The sequence below is a fragment of the Brienomyrus brachyistius genome, chromosome 6 (genome assembly GCF_023856365.1).
Source record: "Brienomyrus brachyistius isolate T26 chromosome 6, BBRACH_0.4, whole genome shotgun sequence".
Classification (NCBI taxonomy): domain Eukaryota; kingdom Metazoa; phylum Chordata; class Actinopteri; order Osteoglossiformes; family Mormyridae; genus Brienomyrus; species Brienomyrus brachyistius.
This window is the reverse complement of record NC_064538.1, coordinates 23,176,162-23,202,589: the sequence shown is the minus strand read 5'-3', so window position 1 is coordinate 23,202,589 and position 26,428 is coordinate 23,176,162. Positions and strand designations below refer to the sequence as shown.

Here is a 26,428-nt window from a genome sequence, read left to right as displayed (position 1 = left end):
ATTTGAGAAAGCAAGCTCTTAGAGTGACTAACGTCTCTTCCAGTGGCTAAGAGGGTCATCCTATCAGCCTTCATCTGAACAACCTGACATTACAGGGTTTCGGTCACCTTGGCGAGGTCCACCATTTTGCAGAATGTCTACCAATGTTGTCAAATAATTTCAGCTATTTCAGGTATTTCAAGCTATTTCAGATTAGATCCAAAAACTGTGAAGTATAACAAACCATTCTTTAATTTTGATTGCCACTGTGTGTGTGTACGTGTGTATGTGTAGGGGGGGGAGGAGTTAGGGCTTAAGGTTGTCATAGTTAGCATTGGCATTTTTCCCATAGAAATGAATGAGCGATCCCCAAAAAGATATGATTACACGACTGTATGTGTGTGTGTGTGTGTGTGTGTGTGTGTGTGTGTGTGTGTATACACACATGCACGCATGCATATGTAGGGTATACCTATCCTTATGGGGCCCGCTCATTCACTTCTATGGGAAAAATGCTAACGCTAACTGGCAACCTTAAGCCCCAACCAGCTCTAACCATAACCATAAGTAACCAAGCAAAATACAAGAGTTTTTTGCATTTTTTACTTTTTCATAGCAGTCACTGATTTTTATAAAATAGAGTTTCCTAAAAAAATGGATATTTATCACGTTATGGGGACATTGTGTCCCCATAAGGATAGGTATACCTGCACGCACACACGCACATATATATGTATGCATGTATGTATGTGCAAGAGCAAAAAATGTAGCAGGCGAGGCCGTGGGTGCTCAGACATTTGATGACGCCACACAGTAATATGAGACACTGTGGAAATCAGGGCTTTAGCTACTCTTATCAAGGCTCACTGTACAAGGAGACGCACAAGGAGATGCTTCTGCTACTTTCTTTCACCAGTCTTCCAAATATTTGTTTACGTTTAGTATTGATATACTCTCATCCCTACTACCTCACCCTTTATATTTTTGAACAATAAATATTTAACACGCACTATATAGTATTTATATAAGATTTTACTCCAAAAATGGAGACTTATATGAACACAATATTTTTTTTATCCATGCTTCTTCTAGCAGCTTATCCAGTACATGTTCACAGGGAGCGTGAGGCCTCTCACAGGCAGCGCAAAGCAGAGAGCAGGGGATACCCTGGATACCGGTTCATTGTAATACATTCACAGGCACATTCACAATCACAGGTAATGGGCAACGTAAATCAAATGAAAGTTTATTTATAAAGGCATCAAATATGACACATAAAACAAAGATTCGGAGCATTGTGCCAACTCGTCCCAAATTAAAACTTATGGGACCGCGGCAGGAAGCCAGAGTGCCCAGAGAAAACCCCTGCGACATGGGAAGAACATACAAACTGCACATATGCACAGGATACCAGTGGGATTCAAATATCCAGTGGCAGAGATGCACAGCAACAGTGCCACCCACTCAGACACTGTTCAGATCTCAGGCACCAACGTCACTTATTGCAGCAAATAAACTAAAACATAAAATAAAGCCTTTATTATGGGAGAAATAAAATAAAACTGCAAATACCAAAATCTGGCAAAATATCACATTTTCTTAGCTCACAACGTTTGAAGGTATTTTGGCTTAAATACAGCAGCCACGTCGTCCTTCAGTGATGCATATAACCAGTTAAAACAGCAATGGAATTATTTTGATTGACTATAAAATACTTTCATCCCCAAGGTAATGATCAGCCTTTTACAGTTAGGAGAACAAGGCATCTTCCTGTATAATGGGTGATTCTGTTCTAATATCCTGTTGAGTACTTATATTGATTTATAGGTATGTCTTGACTGTTGACTACTTTGTGTTACCACAGAGTGCTTCCACAGGCATGGAAATCTATTTGGATAAGTTATTATTATAGATGAAGGGAAATCAGCCAGAAATCACGACCATTCACTCGCTTATACTTCCAGCATCTGATAAAGTAATGGTTTCCAAATATTTCTTTGAGTACTCTCACCATTGTCATCTAACTGACCACCAAAGTTGTTCAGAATGACAAATGGTGTCCAATTTTATTTCACAGCAGAACATTTTTCTTCAGTAAAAAGATAAATCCAAAGGGAATCTTTATATGCTTTTAGCTTTTCATATGCATATAATGATTGAAAACATGCAGATTTTCCCAAAAGTCTAAAGAGATATCACATGTGTCAGGATTGCTCTTTGCCTTGTCCTGTTCAGTCAGTTGTTTTCCTGAGTTCCTCATTTAGCAAGTGGGTGTCCCTGGTAATCTTGCTCTACTCGCTATGTTCCGCTAGATTTATCCCCATTCACAGTTCTGCCTGTTCCCTGGGCCACTGCATGACTGAATGTGCTAAGCATGCGGCTGAGAATAATGTAGCTCAGGCCATTGTGAGCTGAGGCTTTTGTATTTGTGCCCCAGATCGCTGTTTTGGTTTACCTTGTGTATATATCATGTTCCTTGTGTTTCCACACTCAGGTTGGGTCTTACCCTTAATATCTTTGTTCTTGATTTACCATTTTTGTACATTACTTGAATATTTACACCTGTGCCAAGTGTGTATCCAAGTGCTGTTTCCCTGGTCTCTCTTAGTCGCTAGTGTTTGAGTCTCATACCTGTACCTAGTTTATGCCTCGTTACCTGTGTATATAATTACCTGCTTATTCTAAGTTCCCTTGTCGGCTTTTGAGTATGTTTGCATGTGTTGCTTTTGGATGTTCCCCACTGAGTACCCTGTTCCAAGTCTGTATGTGCCCTCAGCATCTAGTTTAAATCTTTGTAAGGTCCTGTGTTACTTCCCTGCCTTTGTTTAGACCCCTCATGCACTTTTTGGTTTCTAGCTTTTTTGAGCTGCGCTTGAGAATAAGGTTCCCTCCGTCTGTGGACTGTGATCCCTTCTCCGACATCAATGAGGGCCATCTTTACTACTCAGATTTGCTCTGGCTGATGTGTCACTGTAATTAGTATCATCTTCACACAGGAGTGCAACAAAGAAAATTCACACCCACTGTCTAATTATTCATTCACCTCATCACCTCAGAAGAGAAACATGGCAACAGGGTAACATGGCAATAAAGATTTCTTTTATGTTTGCTCAGCTGTTGAGTAATTGATCCCAATATTTTGAGGAAGGATTATTGTGGAAATGCCAGCCATAATTATAATCCTGAATCGTTCACGTGACACTGAGACCTGAAGCCATTATTTTAAAATGAGATAGCTAGGGGTGTTCAACTCAGAGAAGCATCTATTCTCCGCAGTAATTTTAGGCTAATCCGAGGAAATGTTAATTATCTGAATCCGTTATATATTTTTCATTCACTGTTGTGATATGAAGTATTACTGGAAGGCAATGCAAAACAGCCAAAATTCTCAGATATACTTAATCATCATAAAAAAACGTAGCAACTACTGAAGCTGATTAAGGTAATTAAGAATTGGGGTTAGAGCAGGAAACACACAAGCACATTCATGAGCAGAGCTGTTTAATTACAGCTCCTCATCAGAGCTGTACTCTCACTCAAAATGCATTATATGCTGCATAACTACTTTACATTGTCAATCATTTATGAAAAGAATAATTGATTATGTAGTCTATTCACTTCTCAGAAATGTCCATTTGTTTCGAAGTCAAATTATGCTCAATTAAGGCAATTTTCCACACTGCTATTCAGAAGTTCACATTTTGCATGTATAGCTAACAAAAACATACCATGTGAATTGTAATTTGCTATGAGACATAAGACCTTAGTCTCCTATTGTTATAGCAAAAGTGTGCCAACAAATGATGTTCAAAATAATATCACTGTCTTGCCATCTTTTGACTTTTGAAATGTTAACAACATTGATTTTATAATAATAAGTATTACGTTTATATGCAAAATCATAGCTCATAAGAAGTGTCAGTAATAAAAAAGATGATTAATCATTATGTTATAGGTAAGGAGCATGCACTAAGGGCAACGCACTGGATATTATGTTATATGGGGGACATAATTAAGAGCAATGTACACAGAACCTGGACTGCTTCTCTTCCTGATTATACAGTATTTTACGTTTTCAATTATTTAGCAGATAAATGCACAATCATGCACAGATGAGTCATGCAGAAAAGAAGAACCAGTACATTTGTTGTTCCTTTATAAAGGGGAGAAAAGTGGTTTATTGCATCCTTTGGTTTTTAATGTGGGTCATTCGTTAAAGAAGCAATGACATTTACTCTGGTAAGTGCTGTTGCTGCTCTTAACTACTAGTTAACTTTATCTGTTTGGGAGGAACTGTGATTTTTATTAGTAATTTTTACACTTTGTTCTTTAAGCTGTTTTCGACCACAGATCCAGTGCAGGGTGTCAGCCATCCAGTAATTATGTTTTGTCCTTCGGGTTGTGAGGACTGTATGGCCGGAACCTAGGCAAAAGGGGACAGCTTTGCAGTTTTTGGAACCATCTTTACATTATAGCGTTGTTTTAATAATATACCCCAACACATTTCTTGCCTGGATAGGCTGTCAACACGGATGTCACTTTTTGTGAGCTGTTCCTCACTGATGTGTATTTCTGCTCAGCATTTATTCAGTCACAAATGTCATTTCTATATCCGGAGGAGCGAGATAGGCCGTCTGTGCTGTTATTCGGTATGCTGGGACCTTTTTTTTTCTTCTTCACTGGAGTGCTTCATAGCATTCCTGTGCACTTAGGAAAGCTATTTTTACTAAGACGAGCATTCTACATGCTGTTAGGGGGAGAGCTCCCTGCATTCTCACTCTGTCAGGTTTATCTTAAAAATTAGTAGGGTGTGGGGGGGGTGGCAGTGTATACTGGAAAATGTTATTCCCTGTCCCCAAAATCTGCATGTATTCTGGTCAGCTATCATTCAGAGGTAGAGCAAATTGTCTTTAAGTACTTATTAAGGGAACACGATTCCTTTGAGCCTCAGTAAGACAGCCATCGGCATTTAGGCTCCCGCATCTTCCAGCATCCATGACCTGCTCCCTTTCACCCCTGCCTATGTTGAACCCCAAGTGGACTGGCTTCTTTAGACCTCAGATGGAAAATAACTTGAAATATCAGAATTTATGAATTGTGCTCCATTCTGTTCACGACTTGGAATTTGAATTGAAATGGCCACACCTCACAGGATGTTGAATTGGAATTAGAATTGGAATGACAGGAAGAAGAATTGAATTCATTTCAATTCAAATACATTCTGTACAAACACGCAACACATGAATGTCATTTAACCTAGCAAAAAATAAATGATTATATAATAATTTCACATTCTAGATGGTAAATACAGTATATAAATTGAGCTTTTATATGTAGGAGTAGGGAAAGTACTTTATATATATTGCATGAATGTAATAGAAAAAATCTGCATAATTTTTAGTTTATTCTATTAACTTACAATTGGTTTATGTTGGCCCTTTTCCATGGGGACATTTAATGTTTTCGCACACTGAACTGCTTACGTGTATTACATGGGTCATTCCATTTTAATTCAGCAAATGGCCTTTGCATCACCATTTTTGATTTTGATAAAATTTGGCATGTGAATTACACATACCTTCCAGAGATCAGAAGTATTTGTTTTTTTGTTTATTTTTTTTTAATTTTCCATTTGAAAAATTTTACACTGCAGAAAGCAATAAAAGATGATTCAGAGTGCTTTCTTTTTCTTACTATTACTGCTACTTGGTTCAACTATAGTTTGTTGGAGAGCTAAAAAAAAGTACTTTATAAAATAATTGAACGAAAAGAGAGAGAGATTAGGGTAGTTTCAGGATTTTTGTAAGTTCAGAGCCTTGTGACTCATAGACGCCTTTCAATAAAAACACATTTACTTGTTTGAAAGAGAGTACTTTTCACTCCCAGTCAAGTAAAAAAAAAAAATACCCCTCCTCCTACATGCTTTTTTGATGCCCAAAAAGAACATTTTTCTTTTAAATGTTTAAATGTTACTTGAATAACCAAATGTATCAAAAACAAAAATTGGCGAGATGGACTTTGAAAAACAAAACTTAGACTTATGCAAAAGTGTAATACCATGAAAAAGCTTTTTGAGCTTTCCAGTGAGTTATACAGTAGTTGACTCATGTAGGGTTAGTAGTTAAAAAAAAGTCATATCTCATAATAAAACATTCTGAATTATGAATTATTTAATATGACTGGTGGCGCATTTGGTTTCCTTACCACAAAAACATGACACATTGTGCTATGATATTATGACAACTATGATGTCACAAGGCAATAGGAATTTTTAAGCTCAGTTCGCTCATAAAGAAATGCTAAATGCTATTTTACCTTTCTCCTTTTTTTGTAAAAGTGAAAATCCTCTTTTGATTTCTTTCTGTTAGCAAAAACAGGCGCTAATGTTCCTAATTGCTGTTCCTATTTATTTTCTTATTTATAGAACAATACGGTTTCTTTTTCAGTCCAACTATAGTGCTATATCAAAAAGCAAAGCATCATGGCAAATATACATGACTCATCGTTCAATATTTTTACATTTAATCAGCAAAAGATCTTCAAAACCTGAAAAGACTGCAACATTCTGACCTGAAAATTTTCCTGCTACACTGAAGATTTCTCAGTAGCTGCAGAGAAAACTAGTATAGCAAGGCATTTGCAGACGAGCTTCACTAGCTCAGGAAAGCTTATCTGGTTACCGTTCCAGTAGGCCAGGGTGGGGCACTTGATATGGGTGTGGGTTTTGGGGATGACCTCTCAATCAGCCAATAATAAAACAGTGGTACTCCAGTCCAGGAGACCCACTGTTATTGGCTGATTGAGAGGCCACCCCAAAAACATGCACCCATACTGGAATGGAACGGGTTCCCCACCTATGCAGTAGGTCAAAGTGTTGGCATCCTCTGTAAAACATCGTTGATTCAGGTATACAGTACCATTATCTGTAGCTTTGGTCACCGGTGAGGGACTGGTTTGATTTTAAATGTAATAGACAAAAAGAGTTTGGCATATTCATTTTCCAAATAAATTTTGTTGAGCGCTACAGTCATTATAGGCTGCACTGATTTCTGGGAGGAGACACTCAACTTCTTCTATGAAAAGATCCACCATGTTACAGAAATTGACAGTTATAGATGACATTTCAAGTGTTGGTGTTCTTTTATTCTGAATAACATAGCATTTTTATAGCAATAGTACAGTGTATGCTATATGTGTTAACATGTTTATGTGTTATTCATTTTGAAATCATTTGTTGGAATTCAACTTCAGTGCTTCCAGAAGCAGAATTGAAATTCAAATTGCAAATCTGGATCTTGTTTTCAAATTGTTATAAATTGCACAGGAATTTCAAGGCCATTCTCAATTCAGTTCTGAATGGTGCACAACCCAGATTACAGATGTTAAATATTGACTAACAGTCTAATACCTATAAAACTGATAGAGAGGCATGGGGCAGACAGACATGGGGCAGACAAAGAGGCATGGGGTAGAAAAAGAGGCATGGGGCAGACAGAGAGGCATGGGGCAGACAAAGAGGCATGGGGCAGACAAAGAGGCATAGGGCAGACAGCGAGGCATGGGGCAGACAGACAGACATGGGGCAGACAGACATGGGGCAGACAGAGAGGCATGGGGCAGACAGACATGGCGCAGACAGACATGGGGCAGACAGAGAGGCATAGGACAGACAGAGAGGCATGAGGCAGACAGAGAGGCATGGGGCAGACAGACATGGGGCAGACAGAGAGGCATGGGGCAGACAGAGAGGCATAGGGCAGACAGACATGGGGCAGACAGACATGGCGCAGACAGACATGGGGCAGACAGAGAGGCATGGGGCAGACAGAGAGGCATGGGGCAGACAGAGAGGCATGGGACAGACAGAGAGGCATGGGGCAGACAGAGAGGCATAGGGCAGTCAGACATGGGGCAGACAGACATGGGGCAGACAGAGAGGCATAGGGCAGACAGAGAGGCATGGGGCAGACAGAGAGGCATGGGGTGACCGCAACAAGAGCTTCCAGTCAGATCACCATTCATGCCAGCCTGCTTTATGGTCCAAGATTCACGGCTCCTACTGGCCCTTCACATGGTGAAGCACTCTGAAGGCTACTCTGATTTTTCCCTTCTTCATCTTACAATTTCCAGATTGCACAAGGTCAGGACACAGACATCGCCCCTTCCCAAGTAATTACTAGGGAATAATCACCATGTGAGAACAGAGGGCAAAGAAGCAGAGGGCAGTGGGGTGCCAGGATTAACACCGTGTTATTCTGACAGCTGGGGCCATTCATTAGCTTAGTGCCTCGTTTGAAGAGAGATGGGCTCTGCGTGAAAGTGGCCTTGCATGGATATGACTCCAAAGTTTAATCAAGTTGCACTTGAGGTGAGAGGAGAGATTATTTATTTTGTCAAACATGACCCGTCACAAAGCCTTGAGGTAGCCGAAGAGGAGTCTCCAATCTGTGTAGTTGCATTTAGATTTTTACCCTGAGCACTATATCAACAGCCATGTTCTGTGTCTTTTTTGAATTCCTTCCCATTTTACCCCATCAGTAAAGTTCAATCCTATAAACACACAATACCCATGCCAACTAGGACGGGTGAAGGTGAGCATGCACAGCCTCCAGTGCATATTGGGTGAACCGCCCACAACAGTAAGTACTCAGAAGAGGGAGCTCTTTCACCCACAGTCCTGTAGTTGTCTTGCCGCATCACCGACCTTACAAAAACCAAAATCAATTTTCAAGGCTAATGCACAATAGAGTTGCCCCAGGGTACCCACAGAAAGATGCCCCTTACTTTGACGAGTATATAAAATGCAGCCTTGCATTTGTCTGGACTGCCAAAGTGGCTCAACACTTAAAAACAAAAACAATTACATAGCATACTGAGCTTCCATTACTTCAATAGTGCAGATCACCATTTGTATATGGTGAGTAATGTAAAATCTATGCTGTGAAAGTGAAGTGGTTTTATTTTGGAAGAGTGCTTGGGTCATTTTATTTTTCCTTTGTTTGTAAATCCACTATTTTCTTACTATATTTATATAGCACACATAGCTCATCATTAGCTTATGTAACCATTCCTGCAGGCAAGCACACAGTTGTAGCCAATTAGGAGTTTTGGCATTCTGTGGTACTGGGAAGAGTCATGTGTTGCTTAAGGTGAAGAAGACTTAAAATGGTTTATATGGTTGTTTATTACAGCATCTTGGGACGCAAACAATGCTTGAAAAAAAAATGTTTTTACAAGGTGCTTTATAATAAATAATAATAATCTGCTGTAGATGAAGAGTTTAAATTGTTGCTCATTCACTACCTGTCAACTTTTTCTTAGTGTATCATTATTATAATTGAAATGTATTTTTGTTTTCTATAAGGACAATGCTGGTCCGTAATGAGCCTTAAGAACCTGTCTGCTGCATTTCTCTTTTTCTACCCTAACTATAAAGCGGTAAACTGCATCGCCTGGTGTTTTGGGTGTAAATCTGGTACAGATTAATCTGTCTGCCATACCAATATTAGGAAGTGCATCTGTTGCAGAGAAACACATCAAACCTGACTTTTTATTAACAGTATTGTGGTACGATATTCCCACTTAATGAGAAGGTGTCGCAATCATCAGCACATTCTAAAGAAAACACTTCTGAACTCCTATCATGCTGTGAGGTAGGGTGCTGGCGTGCTGAATAGCAGTGGGGGTACCTGTTTATTAAGCAGGACTCAGAATGTCTGTGGTCCTGAAATCAATTTGCAGCACAGCTCAAGACCGCACCTCTACATTTGCTGTGATCCTCTTGAACAAGCTCATTTACTATAGGGCCCTCAACAGCTTTGGGTCATCGGTGATTGCTTACTGTGCAAATAATTTTACAGTAATCCAGTGACCTCCATTTACATGTTATTTATATAGCAGATGCTTTTATCCAATGTGACAGCTAGTCAGTCTCTGGAGCAATTGGGGAGCCTTGTTTGGGGGGCTCAATGGTGAAATTACTCTGGTAACACTGGGACTGGAACCAATGACTCAAATTACTGGCACAAGCCCCTCACTGTATCTGGAGTTTAAGGCAGTGAGTCTGAATGCGATGCACAAGACCTAAATAGCTGCAGCAGCTGCAAAGAATTATAGCAGGAAGACAGTTGTTGCCTGTCAAGGACATATTGTAGGATCCACTAAAAGGAAGCTTTCAAGCCAAAGAAGGAAGCCTTCAAGGTAATGTTTGCACTAGAGGCTCCTGAAACAGCTGAAAGGTGCAAACAAGCCAGAAAGGTGATAATAAAGACAAGGAGGGAGATTACTGAGTAGCCACAAACATGTTTTAGACAGGGGGAAGGCAAAACCTATGTTCAGCAAGCCTGTTAAGGTACTGGTTTGCTCTGGGAATATTGTTGAGCAGTGGATGGAACACTTTTACGATCTCCTTAACCCACTGCATATGCCCTCTCACCAGGATACAGCTCTGCATTCTGCAGATGTATATCACTGAAGTTCTTATGATGAAATTGATGCGATTACGCAAAAAGCACCCCTTAAATGTTGTGTTAAAGGTGAGTAAAATACCTATGTGAGGGTTTAGGGGAATAAGCTGGCATAGTATGCATGTGTTTTGTGGACTTGGAGAAGGATTATGACTGTATGACCCTGTCCATGCCTTCAGAATATGGGGTACCAGAGCGGCTACTTTTGATTGCCCTTGACTTACGATTGGGTTCCGTTCTCGCAGTCAGGCCTTACGTCAGAATACGATAATTGTACCTTTAGATATGAGAATGAGACTGGGAGATATATGTGAGAGTTGTATAGGGACAGTATATATCCTTATGTTCCAAAATGTATCACACACAATAAGTGCTTTCCTATGATAACTATCATACAACGTGCAGCGCAGCATTGCTCTGGCTGGCTGAAATTTATGTTACATACATACTTGCATTTATCTCTTTTTTATCCATTTATCTATCTATCCATTCATTCATTTAAAACTGTGTCTTATGTGGGTGCTGGGAATTTGGATGAACAAGATATGAAGATACAGCCATGGGTGGAAGTGCTTCCAGTATGGGAGGGTAGAGGTGACATTCATGCTAATTGCAGATAGTGTTTGTCTTTTGTCTGAAATGGGAGCTATCAGACAAGGCTTGTGATTTACCAAATTACCAGTCAGTCTGTATCCCTGTACTCAGGTCATGAGCAGTGGATAATGTCAGAAAGAATAAGGTCATGAATTCAAGGGACCAAATTTGTTTTTTTCCACAAGGTTGCCAGACTCTCCATGACCGGGTGACGAGTTTGGAGAGACTTCAAAATCAAGCAGTTGGTCCTTCAGACTGAGTGGAGTGGAGGTGATCTGGCCACCTAAAATAGATGTCACCTGGTCAGCTCAAAAGGGGGCTATTATATGCCATGAATAGGCATAACCTTAGTGTAATAATTTTTAAAAGTTAATTTGTATCATCAGTTTAATAATCTGTAATAATTTTTGTCCCTACATTTGAAACCCTAACCCTTATTACACCCTCTTTGAAATCTCTCGTTACATTCCTTCATGGATCCCTCCTTCCATCCATCTTCAAACTGCGTACCCTGGTCCCTTATCTCAATGGTCTGAAAATTAACTTTTAAATCAAAATAATCAATAACATCTGAGGCTTCTGCTATATCAATCCAAATCGTGTGAATCTCTGTAATGTCCGTAAACCCTGACAAGCATACCTCAGCATCCAGTGTCATATGGAAAAACCGATGTTAGCGATTTATTGCGGACTGTATTCCCACATTGGCCCGAAGGTGTCTCTGTAAACAAAAATTATACTAATGAGGTGATTATACATAACAAGAGTTAAAATTATCTGAAAATGAATGCTGTAAAACAAAAAAGTCAAAGTGAGACCAAAACACAAGCCGCGTTAGAAAAATTATCCCTATAATTATCCTTCGTATTAGAGGTTACCTGCTGCAGGGTTTTCCTGTCCTTTAATTGAACAATACACAATGCTAAATGTCCCCTAAATATGTCTTCCAGTAACTACACTTATAACGAGCTTCTTTTTTACACAAATCAAGCTGCTGTGTCACACATCCTCTCTTCATTCCAATTAGTCTCATGTTATACTGATCATAGAGCTAATGCACTTACTGTAGACATCCACCCGTGTGCCATGCAGGTCAAATCACTTTATTGTCACATGACACAAATGAAATGAAATTGTAATACTCTGCAGCTTCATGAATTAAAAAAAACAATATACACCAATCACAAAACAATGGCACAGTGCAAAAAACGTAAACAGTTGAAAATGTGTTACAGAGCCTGTTGGAGGTGGACAGAATGCTTTGGAACCTTTTTCCAGATGGAAGGGGGTGATCAGGCGGTTTGACAGATGGGTCACATGTGAGAGAATGGGCACTGTGGCTGCAGGATTTGTTGTATATGTCCATGGGGCTGGGTAAAGAGGTTTCTACGATCTGGCTGCACTATTTGCTGAGAAACTTCTGCATGGTGGCTTTGCAATTCCCGTACCAGACGGTGATACAGCTGGTTAGGATGCTCTCTATGGTTCCTGTACCAGACAGTGATACAGCTGGTTAGGATGCTCTCTATGGTTCCTGTACCAGACAGTGATGCAGCTGGTTAGGATTCTCTCTATGGTTCCTCTACCAGATGGTGATACAGCTGGTTAGGATGTTCTCTATGGTTCCTGTACCAGACAGTGATGCAGCTGGTTAGGATGCTCTCTATGGTTCCCATACAAGACAGTAATACAGCTGGTTAGGATTCTCTCTATGGTTCCTCTACCAGATAGTGATACAGCTGGTTAGGATGTTCTCTATGGTTCCTGTACCAGACAGTGATGCAGCTGGTTAGGATGCTCTCTATGGTTCCTGTACCAGACGGTGATACAGCTGGTTAGGATGCTCTCTATGGTTCCTGTACCAGACAGTGATGCAGCTGGTTAGGATGCTCTCTATGGTTCCTCTACCAGATAGTGATACAGCTGGTTATGATGTTCTCTATGGTTCCTGTACCAGACAGTGATGCAGCTGGTTAGGATGCTCTCTATGGTTCCTGTACCAGACGGTGATACAGCTGGTTAGGATGCTCTCTATGGTTCCTGTACCAGACAGTGATGCAGCTGGTTAGGATTCTCTCTATGGTTCCTCTACCAGATAGTGATACAGCTGGTTAGGATGCTCTCTATGGTTCCCATACAAGACAGTAATACAGCTGGTTAGGATTCTGTCTATGGTTCCTGTACCAGACAGTGATCAGCTGGTTAGGATGCTGTCTATGGTTCCTGTACCATACAATGATACACCTGGTTAGGATGCTGTCTATGGTTCCCGTACCAGACGGTGATACAGCTGGTTAGGATGCTATCTATGGTTCCCGTACCAGACAGTGATGCAGCTGGTTAGGATTCTCTCTATGGTTCCCATACAAGACAGTAATACAGCTGGTTAGGATTCTGTCTATGGTTCCTGTACCAGACAGTGATCAGCTGGTTAGGATGCTGTCTATGGTTCCTGTACCATACAATGATACACCTGGTTAGGATGCTGTCTATGGTTCCCGTACCAGACGGTGATACAGCTGGTTAGGATGCTGTCTATGGTTCCCGTACCAGACAGTGATGCAACTGGTTAGGATTCTCTCTATGGTTCCTCTACCAGATAGTGATACAGCTGGTTAGGATGCTCTCTATGGTTCCCATACAAGACAGTAATACAGCTGGTTAGGATTCTGTCTATGGTTCCTGTACCAGACAGTGATCAGCTGGTTAGGATGCTGTCTATGGTTCCTGTACCATACAATGATACACCTGGTTAGGATGCTGTCTATGGTTCCCGTACCAGACGGTGATACAGCTGGTTAGGATGCTGTCTATGGTTCATGTACCAGACAGTGATGCAGCTGGTTAGGATGCTGTCTATGGTTCCCGTACCAGATGGTGATACAGCTGGTTAGGATGAACTCTGTGGTTCCCATCTCAGGTGGTCATACAGCTGGTTAGGATGCTGTCTATAGTCTATGGTTCCTGTACCATACGGTGATACAGCTGGTTAGGATTCTGTCTATGGTTCCTGTACTATACGGTGATACAGCTGATTATGATGCTCTCTATGGTTCCCATTAGGGATGTCCCGATACAACGTTTTAACTTCCGATACGATACCGATATTGCAGCCTTCAGTACTAACCGATACCGATACAAATCCGATACAATAATCAGCACAAATCATGAATACTTTTACCCATTTCGTTGTGTGGAATGTATGAACGGCTAGATCAAACTGAGAACAAAAGTCAGCAACAGTAATTATGGAAAAAAACGACCAATTTATTAACTATTGGTTGCATAAATGTGAACCTTTTACATAAGAATATATAAAAAAGAATTAAAGAATAAATATTAATATTATATTAATATTAATATCTTAATTAAATAAACAAAAATATATTTTTTAAAGTGCAAAATACTAATTAAAGGTCACTTCAGTTATTTATTTTTTACCATCAGCAAATGGTAGGAACAGCTGAGAGCAGGAACATAAGAAAAAAAAATTGTTAATTGACCACCTGCTAAAGGTTGAGTGTCCAAAGTTTCAATTTCAATTTGTTTCTTTAACTCAGTGGTCTTGCGAAAGTCCTCATGCAGAGTTTTGTGATGCTGCTTCAAATGGGCGATGAGGTTGGATGTATTAAACTTTCCCGGTTCTGTTCCACCATGGGAAACTTGTGCATGACACACATGTCTTTTTCAGACTTTAATGAAAAATACTGCCACACGGCCGACATCGGTCTTTTTCTTTGCTACTTCGCTAGCAAGCAGTGTTGTGATCACGTGGGCTTTGCACGCTGGCTCTGGACGCTGCTGGATAGAATAGCTTTAACGGAGTTTATAGGGGAACGGACTGCTTATATCGGAGATTTTTAACGCAGTCCGATATAATCCGATATCAATATCGGATCGGGACATCCCTAGTTCCCGTACCAGACGGTGATTCAGCTGGTTAGGATGCTCTCTATGGTTCCTCTACCAGATGGTGATACAGCTGATTAGGATGCTCTGTAGTTCCTCTGTAGAAAGCTGTGAGAGCTGGAGGAGGGAGTTGTGTTCCTCTTAGTCATCAGAGGAAGTATAGGTTCTGCTGTGCCTTCTGGGTCTGGGAGGTGATATTGTTGGCCCAGAGGAGGTCATCTGGTGTGTGTACCCCGAGGAATTTGCCTTTCACCACTTCCACATTGCAGCCAGTGAGGAGTGTACTATAAAATATTGGATGTTGTCAAGATGAATATTATTGATCAGGTTACATTTATATTGTCATTATTTTTTGCACTCTGGGTTTGTCACTTATATCATACACATATAGTATTTTGTATGGTATTAAATTTACAACTGATGGTCCTTCCGCCATGCATTGAGATAGGATTTCTTTTTAAATCTGCAGCCTTTTTAGGGTCACAACCCTGGACTATTTTTAACTGAGCCCATAATCTCAGTTGGTTAATGGAGGACAGGTGGGAGTAATGAACAGTGTTTTCCCTTCCGGAGACCAGGACTCGCATTCATTAAAAACAACTGATTTGCTCAAAGCACCTGCGGGCAACATCACAGCCCGGGTCCCTCCCTCTCCCCTTACGACAGATAGAGAACAGGGCAGAAATGCGGAGGGTTGAGGTAGATGCGGTAATCTACAATCAGTGACTACTTTCACTTAGTTAATGAGCTTTAATACAGGAACAACATCAAAAGAAATTTATATACAAAAGCCTACTGATTCTCACTTGCAGTCTGCATATACAGTGTGCACATATACTTTATATATCACACTTTAGTCAGACTGAAGCCTTATCCTCTTTGTGTGTAAGTCCCATTGTGCTAAATGTCATCTTATCAACCTGTAAATAAGTCAGACTGATGTTAGCAGGTTGTAGAGAGAGAATGCCAGCGCATGGTGCATGTGCACCTGTTCCTTAAGGCAATTCCATGAATAATGTGGGCTATACACTGTAATGAGTGCCCGCTTCCCAAAATACCTTCCCAAATGATGCAGCCGTTCTTTCTCTTTTGCAAATGCACTTGCGCAGGTAAGGACATGTTCTCAATGTGCCATTCTGCGGCTGATCAGATTTTTCACTGAGGGCTTATGATACATTTTGCCCATGGAAAATGAGGTTGATTTGTCTTCATGTTCTACTCCGTCCTGGTCTGTGATTGGTTGAATTAATTTTATTGTATATTTAAAAACAAGACCCATAATTAGTTGATATAAATGATAATTCATATACATCTCCCCTGGACAGTATGGACATTGGTAAATTAAATTTCTGTAATCCACAGCATGAACTAATTTAAGTTTTTTTGGCATGAAAGGTAAAATATGACATGTCACCCTGTTGATTTATATGTAAATTAGTGGACGTTGCACAAAATTGAAATTTGAGCCTAGAATTAGTCTTGAATACAGCGATTGTGATCCTAAACGCAGGACGGATCTGGGCAGCCAGCTGCTTGCCGTTGGTACTGAGCAATACACAGTGAAGGAAAAAAAACAGATGGCTGGTGTAACAGAATTCCAGGCTGTGTAAACTTGACCATGTGTGATTGATGAGCTAATCAGTTCCTCCAGCTCTTTAAACTCATCCCATTAACATGAATGGACAATTTGGGGGAAAGCTTTACAATGAGTAACACAATGAGAACATGATACCCATCATGGATTTTTGTATGACTGTGTCATCTGAGTCCTTCTCAGTTATCCTTTCTGTTTTTCTCTTTGCTTGTAAAGCTAGTTTTATTGGGGGGGGGGGGGGGGGGGGGGGTTTGGCCATGAACTATCCAGCTATTATTTTCTCTTCCTGTCTCCTTTGCATAAATCCAAGATCTTGTGCCATTTTGGTTCTCTCTCTTGCCTGTCCCTGTTTTACTGTCAAAGTAGTTTTTTAAATGTAACACAATGGATCCCTGCGAGGTGGCTGATGGGCACACAATCAGTCTGTCAAGCCTGCTGCACATTCAAACCTTGGGTAGTCACTTACACATCCGACAGAGTAAAAGTTTAAATCTTCTGAACACTGGTGGGAACCCAAAGTTGTCTTCTCAGCAGACTGATGAATGGTCCATTATGTGTCATTCACAACCCAAAAAAGTAGTGCCTTTTCCATTTCCAAGCCGTATTTGGGAAGTCTTTTAGCAAAGGTTAAAGCAAGAAACAGCCCCTCCCATGGGCTATTCATTTAGCTGGGAACTGGCACATAATACTCTGCTGCTCTACTGATGGATGGTGAGAAACAGAGAAGTTCCATTACAAAAGTGCAGATGATATTACCCTATATTTTAGTTTGCTGTTAAACTGCTCAATATGCAATGTTGTTCTGACCCTTCTTTGCCTTAATCAGTATTAATTCTGCCTAATCTCATTCCTTCAGAAGCCGAGATGGATGCAGAAACAGATGGAATGGAAACGGAATAGAACAGCTGAATCCCTCAATCAAAATTCTGCATCAGGTGTGTTTTTTCTGCCCTATATTTGTTTGATAATGTCATCTAGGAGCTTTGGAGGAAAATAAATCTGTCGGAAGAAAGAAATAGACTAAGACATAATAAAAGGTGTCTGACAGTTTATATACAAGACTACAAATGTATTATTGCAAACTACATGTCTCACATCTGCTCTGTAAAACATAAGCTTAATCACAACTTCCAGGTTTCTGTCAGCACTTTCCGATTTTCACGTCATTAGACCTGCTACTGATAAGCCGAATACATTTAAAATAAAGAGGGTAAGAGTTACAAGAAATATTTTGTGAAATTCATGGTTTCATCTTGTCATTGAATATACAACAGCATTTAACATGAAAGCCGTCCTGATTTTGTACTCACAAAACTAAGTTATACAGTAGATTCTTAGCAGCGTGAGGTGGGTGGGCTGCAGGAATTGCAACATCTCCTATGTATTGACCAGTGTTGTTTTAGTTTGTCTCCCCTGTTGTCTTTTCCAAATTGACATTTAATCATATAAGCATTTAATTGCTTTTTTATATCATTCTTACTTGCCATGTTTTGCAAGGTGCTGGGCAAAGCATTACGGGCATCGCTTGGGCTGTTTTAAGAATTTCTTTTTAGCCCTCCCAAAGAAATGTATACTAATTACTTAAATATTTTTTCTCATTCATTTTAATGAACATCAGATTCCCTTAGTAGAGGTTTACCCGCCAGCTGGGGTTTAACCATATTGGGAAGTGGACGGCATAAAAATAAGTTGATTTCAACTAAAATAAAGGTTACAGCACCAATTCCGCTTTTGTGATAATGCCATGAAGAATTCTGATTTATTTTGGTCAGAGTGTGTAAGAATTGTTTCTTATAGTTTTCATCTGAAGTAAGCTGAGAAACACTCCAGAGTGTCATTCATGTTGTCTCATTCATCCTTCTGTCCTCTAAGGATGAGGAATTGATTGCCAAGGAGGTTTCTTAGTATCAAATATATGACTCAATTAGACCTCCAACATGCTAATGACTCAGATGTAATATTAGGAAAATTTTATTGCAGTGGAGATTTCTTCAATGTAATGTAATGAATATGCCTGTTGGAGAATATTACTGATTTTTTTTCGGCAAGGAGCACTGACTGCATATTGAGAGAATTCCCCTGAAGTATAGTGTTACCGACTAACGCTAGTGAACTCAGCTTGTCAAGAGGCGATGGCTGAGTGTCCAGCCAAAATTCGTTTTGTATACTGTGCCATGGCAATGCATTTGCCCCCTTTCTATTCTACTCTATGTTTGCTTATCCATAACAATGAATTATGTCTGATCTCCAGACAAATTTAGAATAATACAAAGAACAACATAAACAATAGTAAACAACACAGTTTTAAAATTATCATTTGATTTATTGAAGGAGAATAATTCACCAATACCCCTATCACCCATCTGGCACATTAATTGCCCCCCTAAACTTAATATTTAGTTGTGGCACCTTTAGCAGCAACAATTGTAATCAAACACTTGTACTAAAAGATCAGTGTTTGGCATTATTGTGGAGAAATTTTGGCCCACTCTTCTCCACAATTATTTTAATTCAGCCACACTGGAGGGCGTTTAACTATGAATTGCCCAAGTTTTGTCTAATGTCTTTCTAATCATTGAATCATTAACTCACCTGAGACCTGCAGTTCCTTAGATGTTCTTCCAGGGTCTGCTGTGACTTCCCTGATGAGTTTTCTATGCGCTCTTGGAGTAATTCTGCTAGGCCAGCCACTCCTGGGCAGATATGCCATTGTTCCATGTTTTTTCCATTTGGAGATGATGGCTCTCAGGGTGGGTTGATGGAGTCTAAGGGTTTTAGAGGGCTTAGGGGCAGTTACTGTGACCAAGGGGGCAGTTACTGTGTCCCATGAGTAATATGGGTGTTGGTGAATTATTTTCTTTCAATGAATCAAATGATCTTTTAAGAATTGTGCGTTGTGTTTACTCAGGCTGTCCTTTTTGTAATCCTAAATCTTTTAGGACATCAGAAACAATTAGCATAATGAATAAGAAAGAAATAAAGGAAATCAGGAAGGGGGCAGATACTTTGTCAATGATATCATACATAAAGTAGTTACTACATTTGTTATTATATCTAATTCTGTAAATCTTAGTGAACTACTGAAGGAACTACTGAACGGACTACTTGCAATGGTGCACAAAATTCAAGATTTTGGTAAAACCTCAATTTTGGCTTCACAGTTTGATGCAATTTTAATACAGCATGGAAAACAGTATTTGTTTCGAGATTATTAAAACTGCAAACCCAAACACAATTAGGGACAGTTGCAAACCAAAGGCAATGCGTCTGTTTATGTGTACGAATAACAAGACCTTTTGTCTACTTTTAAAAATAAATATGTAAAATGAATTTTACAATGAAAAATACAATACCATAACAATCACCATCCATCCATCCATCCATCCATCCATCCATCTATCATCTTCCGCTTAATCTGGGGTCGGGTCGCGGGGGCAGCAGTCTCAGCAGGGAAGCCCAGACTTCCCTCTCCCTGGCCACTTCATCCAGCTCCTCGGGGGGATCCTGAGGCGTTCCCAGGCCAGCCAGGAGACATAGTCTCTCCAGCGTGTCATGGGTCTTCCCCGGGTTCTCCACCCAGTGGGACATGCCCGGAACACCTCCCCAGGGAGGAGTCCCGGAGGCATCCTAATCAGATGCCCGAGCCACCTCATCTGACTCCTCTCGATGCGGAGGAGCAGCGGCTCTACTCTGAGTCCCTCCCGAATGACTGAACTCCTCACCCTATCTCTAAGGGAGAGCCCAGCCACCCTGCGGAGGAAACTCATTTCGGCCGCTTGCACCCATGATCTCGTTCTTTCAGTCACTACCCATAGCTCATGACCATAGGTGAGGGTAGGAACGTAGATCGACTGGTAAATCGAGAGCTTTGCCTTTTGGCTCAGCTCTCTCTTCACCATGACAGACCGATGCAGCGCCCGCATGACTGCCGACGCCTTCGTTCCCCCACTAGTGAACAAGATCCCGAGATACTTAAACTCCTCCACTTAGGGGAGGACCCCATCCCCAACCCGGAGAGAGCATTCTACCCTTTTCCGGCTGAGAACCATGGTCTCGGATTTGGAGGTGCTGATTCTCATCCCAGCCGCTTCACACTCGGCTGCGAACTGCTCCAGTGAGAGCTGAAGGTCACGGTCCGATGAGGCCAACAGAACCACATCATCTGCAAAAAGCAGAGACCTAATCCTGAGGTCACCGAACCGCACACGCTCAACGCCCTGGCTGCGCCTAGAAATTCTGTCCATTAAAGCTATGAACAGAATTGGTGACAAAGGGCAGCCCTGACGGAGTCCAACCCTCACCGGAAACAAGTCTGACTTATTTCCGCCCATGCGGACCAGGCTCTGGCACCGATCATACAGGGACCGAACCGCCCTTAAAAGGAAGCTCGGTACCCCATACTCCCGGAGCACTCCCCACAGGACTCCCCGAGGGACACGGTCGAATGCCCTCTCCAAGTCCACCAAACACATGTAGACTGGTCGGGCAAACTCCCATGAACCCTCCAAAACCCTGCTGAGAGTATAGAGCTGGTCCACTGTTCCACGGCCAGGGCGAAAACCACACTGCTCCTCCTGAATCCGAGGTTCGACAATCCGGCGGACCCTCCTCTCCAGGACCCCCAAATAGACCTTACCAGGGAGGCTGAGGGGTGTGATCCCCCTATAGTTGGAGCACACCCTCCGGTCCCCTTTCTTAAAGAGGGGGACCACCACCCCGATCTGCCAGTCCAGAGGCACTGCCCCCGATGTCCACGCGATGCCGCAGATGCGTGTCAGCCAGGACAGCCCCACAGCATTCAGAGCCTTGAGGAACTCCGGGCAAATCTCATCCACCCCCGGGGCCCAGCCACCGAGGAGCTTTTTGACCACCTCAGTGACCTCCGCCCCAGAAATAGGCGAGTCCACCCCCAAGTCCCCACACTCTGCTTCCATATCGGAAGGCGTGTCGGCGGGATTGAGGAGGTCTTCGAAGTATTCCTTCCACCGACCCAAAATGTCCCGAGTTGAGGTCAGCAGCGCACCATCCTCACCATAAATAGTGTTGATGCTGCACCGGTTACCCGCCCGGAGCCGCCGGATGGTGGACCAGAATCTCCTCAAAGCCGTCCGGAAGTCGTTCTCCATGGCCTCGCCAAACTCCTCCCACACCCGAATTTTTGCCTCAGCAACCGCCAAAGCCGCATCCCGCTTGGCCTGCCGGTAGCTGTCAGCTGCGTCTGGAGTCCCACAGTCCAAAAAGGCCCGATAGAACTCCTTCTTCAGCTTGACGGCATCCCTTACCACCGCTGTCCACCAGCGGGTTCGGGGATTGCCGCCGCGACAGGCACCGACCACCTTACGGCCGCAGCTCCGGTCTGGTGCCTCCACAATGGAGGCACGGAACATGGCCCATTCGGACTCAATGTCCCCCGCCTCCCCCAGGATATGGGAGAAGTTCTGCCGGAGGTAGGAGTTGAAACTCTCCCTGACAGGGGATTCCGCCAGACGTTCCCAGCAGACCCTCACTATACGCTTGGGCCTGCCAGGCCTGGCCGGCTTCCTCCCCCACCAGCGGAGCCAACCCACCACCAGGTAGTGATCGGTTGACAGCTCCGCCCCTCTCTTCACCCGAGTGTCCAAGACATGCGGCCGCAAGTCCGACGACACGACTACAAAGTCGATCATCGAACTATGGCCTAAGGTGTCCTGGTGCCAAGTGCACATATGGACACCCTTATGCTTGAACATGGTGTTCATTATGGACAATCCGTGATGAGCACAGAAGTCCAATTACAAAACACCACTCGGGTTCAGATCCGGGGGCCGTTCCTCCCAATCACGCCCCTCCAGGTCTCACTGTCATTGCCCACGTGAGCATTGAAGTCCCCCAGCAGAACAAGAGAGTCCCCAGGAGGAGCGCTCTCCAACACCCCTTCCAAGGACTCCAAAAAGGGTGGGTATTCTGAACTGCCGTTTGGCGCATAAGCGCAAACAACAGTCAGAACCCATCCCCCCACCCGAAGGCGAAGGGAGGCTACCCTCTCGTCCACTGCGGTAAACCCCAATGTACAGGCACCCAGCCTGGGGGCAATAAGTATGCCCATGCCCGCTCGGCGCCTCTCCCCGCGGGCAACTCCAGAGTGGAAAAGGGTCCAACCCCCCTCAAGGAGACTGATTCCAGAGCCCAAGCCATGCGTCGAGGTGAGTCCGACTATATCTAGTCAGAACTTCACAACCTCGCGCACCAGCTCAGGCTCCTTCCCCATGTCCCTAGAGATAGCTTCTGTAGCCGAGGATCGGACCGCCAAGGTCCCTGCCTTTGGCCGCCGCCCAGATCACATTGCATCCGACCCCTATGGCCCGTCCTATGGGTGGTGAGCCCATTGGAGGGGGGACCCACGTGCCTTGTTCGGGCTGTGCCCGACCAGGCCCCATGGGTGTAGGCCTGGCCACCAGGCGCTCGCCTTCGAGCCCCACCCCCAGGCCTGGCTCCAGGGGGGGGCCCCGTTGACCCGCGTCCGGGCAAGGGAAAACGTGGTTCCAAAATTGTTCTCTTCATAGGGGTTTTCTGAGCCGATCTTCATCTGGTTCCTCACCCAGGACCTGTTTGCCTTGGGTGACCCTACCAGGGGCATAAAGCCCCAGACAACATAGCTCCTGAGATCACTGGAACACGCAAACCTCTCCACCACGATAAGGTGTCGGCTCCAGGAGAGGCTATAACAATCACAATGAACAAAATCCCATCTAAATCCTGCGTTTTCTACTTCAATTTAGTGAAGGTAGGGAAGTGATTCTGGTATTGTCTTGTTGAGGTACCATGACCGAGAGCAGGTGATGATAGCCACCTAAATGCAGTGCTAAAGCAAGTATCCTCTGATCAAGGTCAGAGGATATCGGAAGCAGGATGGTTTTTATGGCTGGACTAGTGCTGGCACCACGTGAAGGTAACTAGTTGATTAACAGAAAATGAAAGAAAAATAATCATAGGTCAAAGAAAAATGTATTTGTGGTAATCAAGGACTGGGGTTGGCGTTGGGCAGACATTGAGTTGATGCCTGGGTGTACACTGAGCTGACGCCTAAGGAAGGGGAACCAATTAGAAACATGTATGTCGATCAAGGATGTGTTAGGAGTAAGTTATTCGTAGGATAACCAAGGAAATGTGATTTCCTGTTTAATCGAGGGATAATCTGGTAGCTATAAATGGGAGTTGTGTAAATCATCTTCAGAAATATGCTATTCTCAGGATGGGGATAGACTTCGCCTTTGATCGTTCAAAAGAAAATAAGAGAAAACTAAAGATGCACTGGGGTGATTTTTTTTCCTTCTGCTGCCAATGGCATCTTGAACCTCGGGTATGTTCAGCTTCCACACTAAATTGCAGAGCCTGTTTTTGCTTTGCTGCAGTCATACACACTCCTGAATGATGCCATCTCAAATGAGTTGGCATATTGGATGTGTTTCCAACCACATTTCCATGTTCAGTGTAACTGAGCTGCCAGAGTCTTACTCTTATCAAGGAATCTCTTTGCCCTGTATTGGTGCAGTTTACTGGGAAACCAAAATGTTCCCAAAATGCCAGTTATGACTCACTGTAACCAGTTTTACCCATAACCAGCTCACAGTCAGAATTCGCGTAATGTTTTCCTTGTTTAATATCTACCTATGAATTTAGTTTCTTCCCATGTCAATAAATGTATTCAAATGTAACTGTACAACTTTCAGTCTATCCCTGGAAATACAATTTAACTAAAATTAATTTCAAACTTAAAGCTTTCACAGAAGTTGATGGTTGAGTTCTACTCAGCCATTATTGAGTCAGTTATTACACCCTCCATCGTTGTCCGTTTTGGTTCTGCAATGTCACATTCTAAACAGAGACTACAGCAAATTGTGTGATGCACCGAAAAGATCATTGGCTGTCAGCTGCCGCTTAAAGACCCGCACTCTTCAAGGATGAAGAACAGAGTTTAGATAATAATGTTTGGCCCCTCACACCCTGGTCACTTCCTCTTCCAACATCTCCCCTCTTGGGGAAAGCAGGGAGTAAAGGCTTGAACATAAGGATCAACCCTTAGCTGAGCAAGACATTGCCTTGCCCAGGACATTGCCCTCCTAAATGAATATTGAAAATAATATAAAAATGAAAACTAAATTAAAAAAATAAAACAAAGCTGTAATAACACTGGCAGCGGCGATCCTAAAGACACCGGGGGCCCCTCCAACGCACCCTGGCCAAAATTTATGAGCATTATTGTAGTGTGAAGTCTAAATAAATTATATCAACAAAGAGAGTTTAATAAACACAATTCCTTTATTTAAACTTTACTGTGAAAAACAGAATACAGAAATAGAGCAGATATGTCATCGCAGTGCAAATACTATGTAATCGGCCCAGTTTGGGGGGCCCGGGCGATTGCCTGCCCCTACACCTCTGAACACTGGCGCACACACACACTGTGGATAGTTTACAGGGTCTAGCTGCACGTCTTTGGATTGTGGGAGGAAAAATCCAAACACACAAAGCAGGGGGCACGATTCAAACTCCCACCATAATCATTTTTATCCATCCTGTACAGACTTGTTGTTAGATCACTTTAAAAGTATTACTGGCTACATCACCTAGACATGTTTACTCTATCCTGTTGGGTTTTCAGCTGAGATTAAGCATCTTTTTCCAAAATTGCAAAAGCAGGACTCAGTCAGACACCTTAGCCACTGTACTACCTGCTACCTAAAGGTCATTTTTTAAATAATATCATTACATTCCCTAGAAGTTTTCAAATGACTTTGAATAAATTGAAGAAAAAAAAACTAACATTACTTTGTTTGCATATCTAAAATTAAGGCAAATGGGATGATTTTATTTTGTCTCGAAAGGCAATAATTCTTCTTCAGCTGTTCATCTGAAGGTTCTTCAGTTGCTTGATTATGACATTCAGTTGCCACCATTAGCAATCAGGGCCTCAATGAGAAAAACGGGGGATGGTTTGGCTGAACTTTTTTGTCAAAATTGATTTTCTGGGGTACTTAAGAAATAAATTCTTCAAAGAAACAATGAAGCCTTAATCTGTGTCAGTGTTTTAGCTTTTTTAAAGATTTTAGCGATTTTAATCAGCTGCCTGGTCTGCTTTTGTCCCATCATTCACAGTTTGCGATATTTGACTTCTCCAGGTGTGTCCTCTGAAGTACTTATCTTTCATTAATTCCCTTAACCTTAGCCACATTGCCATGAACCATCACTGGCCCCAGTTTATAATTTTAACTGCTATGAACTTGTGTTAGTCTTACTAGGTGTCCAGCCTTAGGTTATCCAGCAAGCTAAACGGCTGATTCAATAAAAAGCCAAAGATGACGATTTGCTGTGGGGAAATTCACAAAACGACAATGTGAAAAACTATTGATGACAAACTTTGAATAAAGGATGGCACTGATCAAAAATAAGTATATTGCACAGGCTAGAGACCACAATGGTGATTCATGTCTTGTTAATGTTCCGCTTATATTATAGGGTTGATCTTTGCAATACCATTAACCATCAGTAGATGTCTCCATTACCATAACCTCAATAGTGAACAGAACTATTTTAGGTAAGGTAGCTGTTAGGTAATTAGTAACATAACAGACCCCCAGGACTAGTTAATCGCTCTCACATGCAAAGCATAGATTCTTCTGTCACAGGAAAAATACAGGCCTGGGTAGGACTGGATATCAGCAAGTGAATTCACTGCATCCTGTCATTGTAGAGAGATTACAGTTAATGTGGAGAGATTACAGTTAATGGAGCCCCTCAGGCTTAGTAATGATTATTCTGATGATTAGCATTTATAATATTGTTCTCATCCAAGATACAAATAAGCAGTATGTGCCATTCCTCAAAGAATTTCACTTATGGGCATCTG

The 26,428-nt window shown here is 42.2% G+C and overlaps 1 protein-coding gene across 3 annotated transcripts in view; it reads left to right on the top strand.

The window, feature by feature from the left end:
- LOC125745309 (disks large-associated protein 4-like) overlaps positions 1-26,428 on the top strand; it is a 190,005-nt gene that overhangs the window by 73,213 nt on the left and 90,364 nt on the right. For 2 of the 3 annotated variants that reach the window (XM_049018015.1, XM_049018017.1), the window contains exon 2: positions 17,399-17,477. The gene's annotated coding sequence lies outside the window, so the exon portion shown is untranslated. Of the gene's footprint in view, positions 1-17,240; positions 17,254-17,398; positions 17,478-26,428 lie in introns of those variants that run through there. The other variant, XM_049018016.1, reaches the window with a different exon arrangement.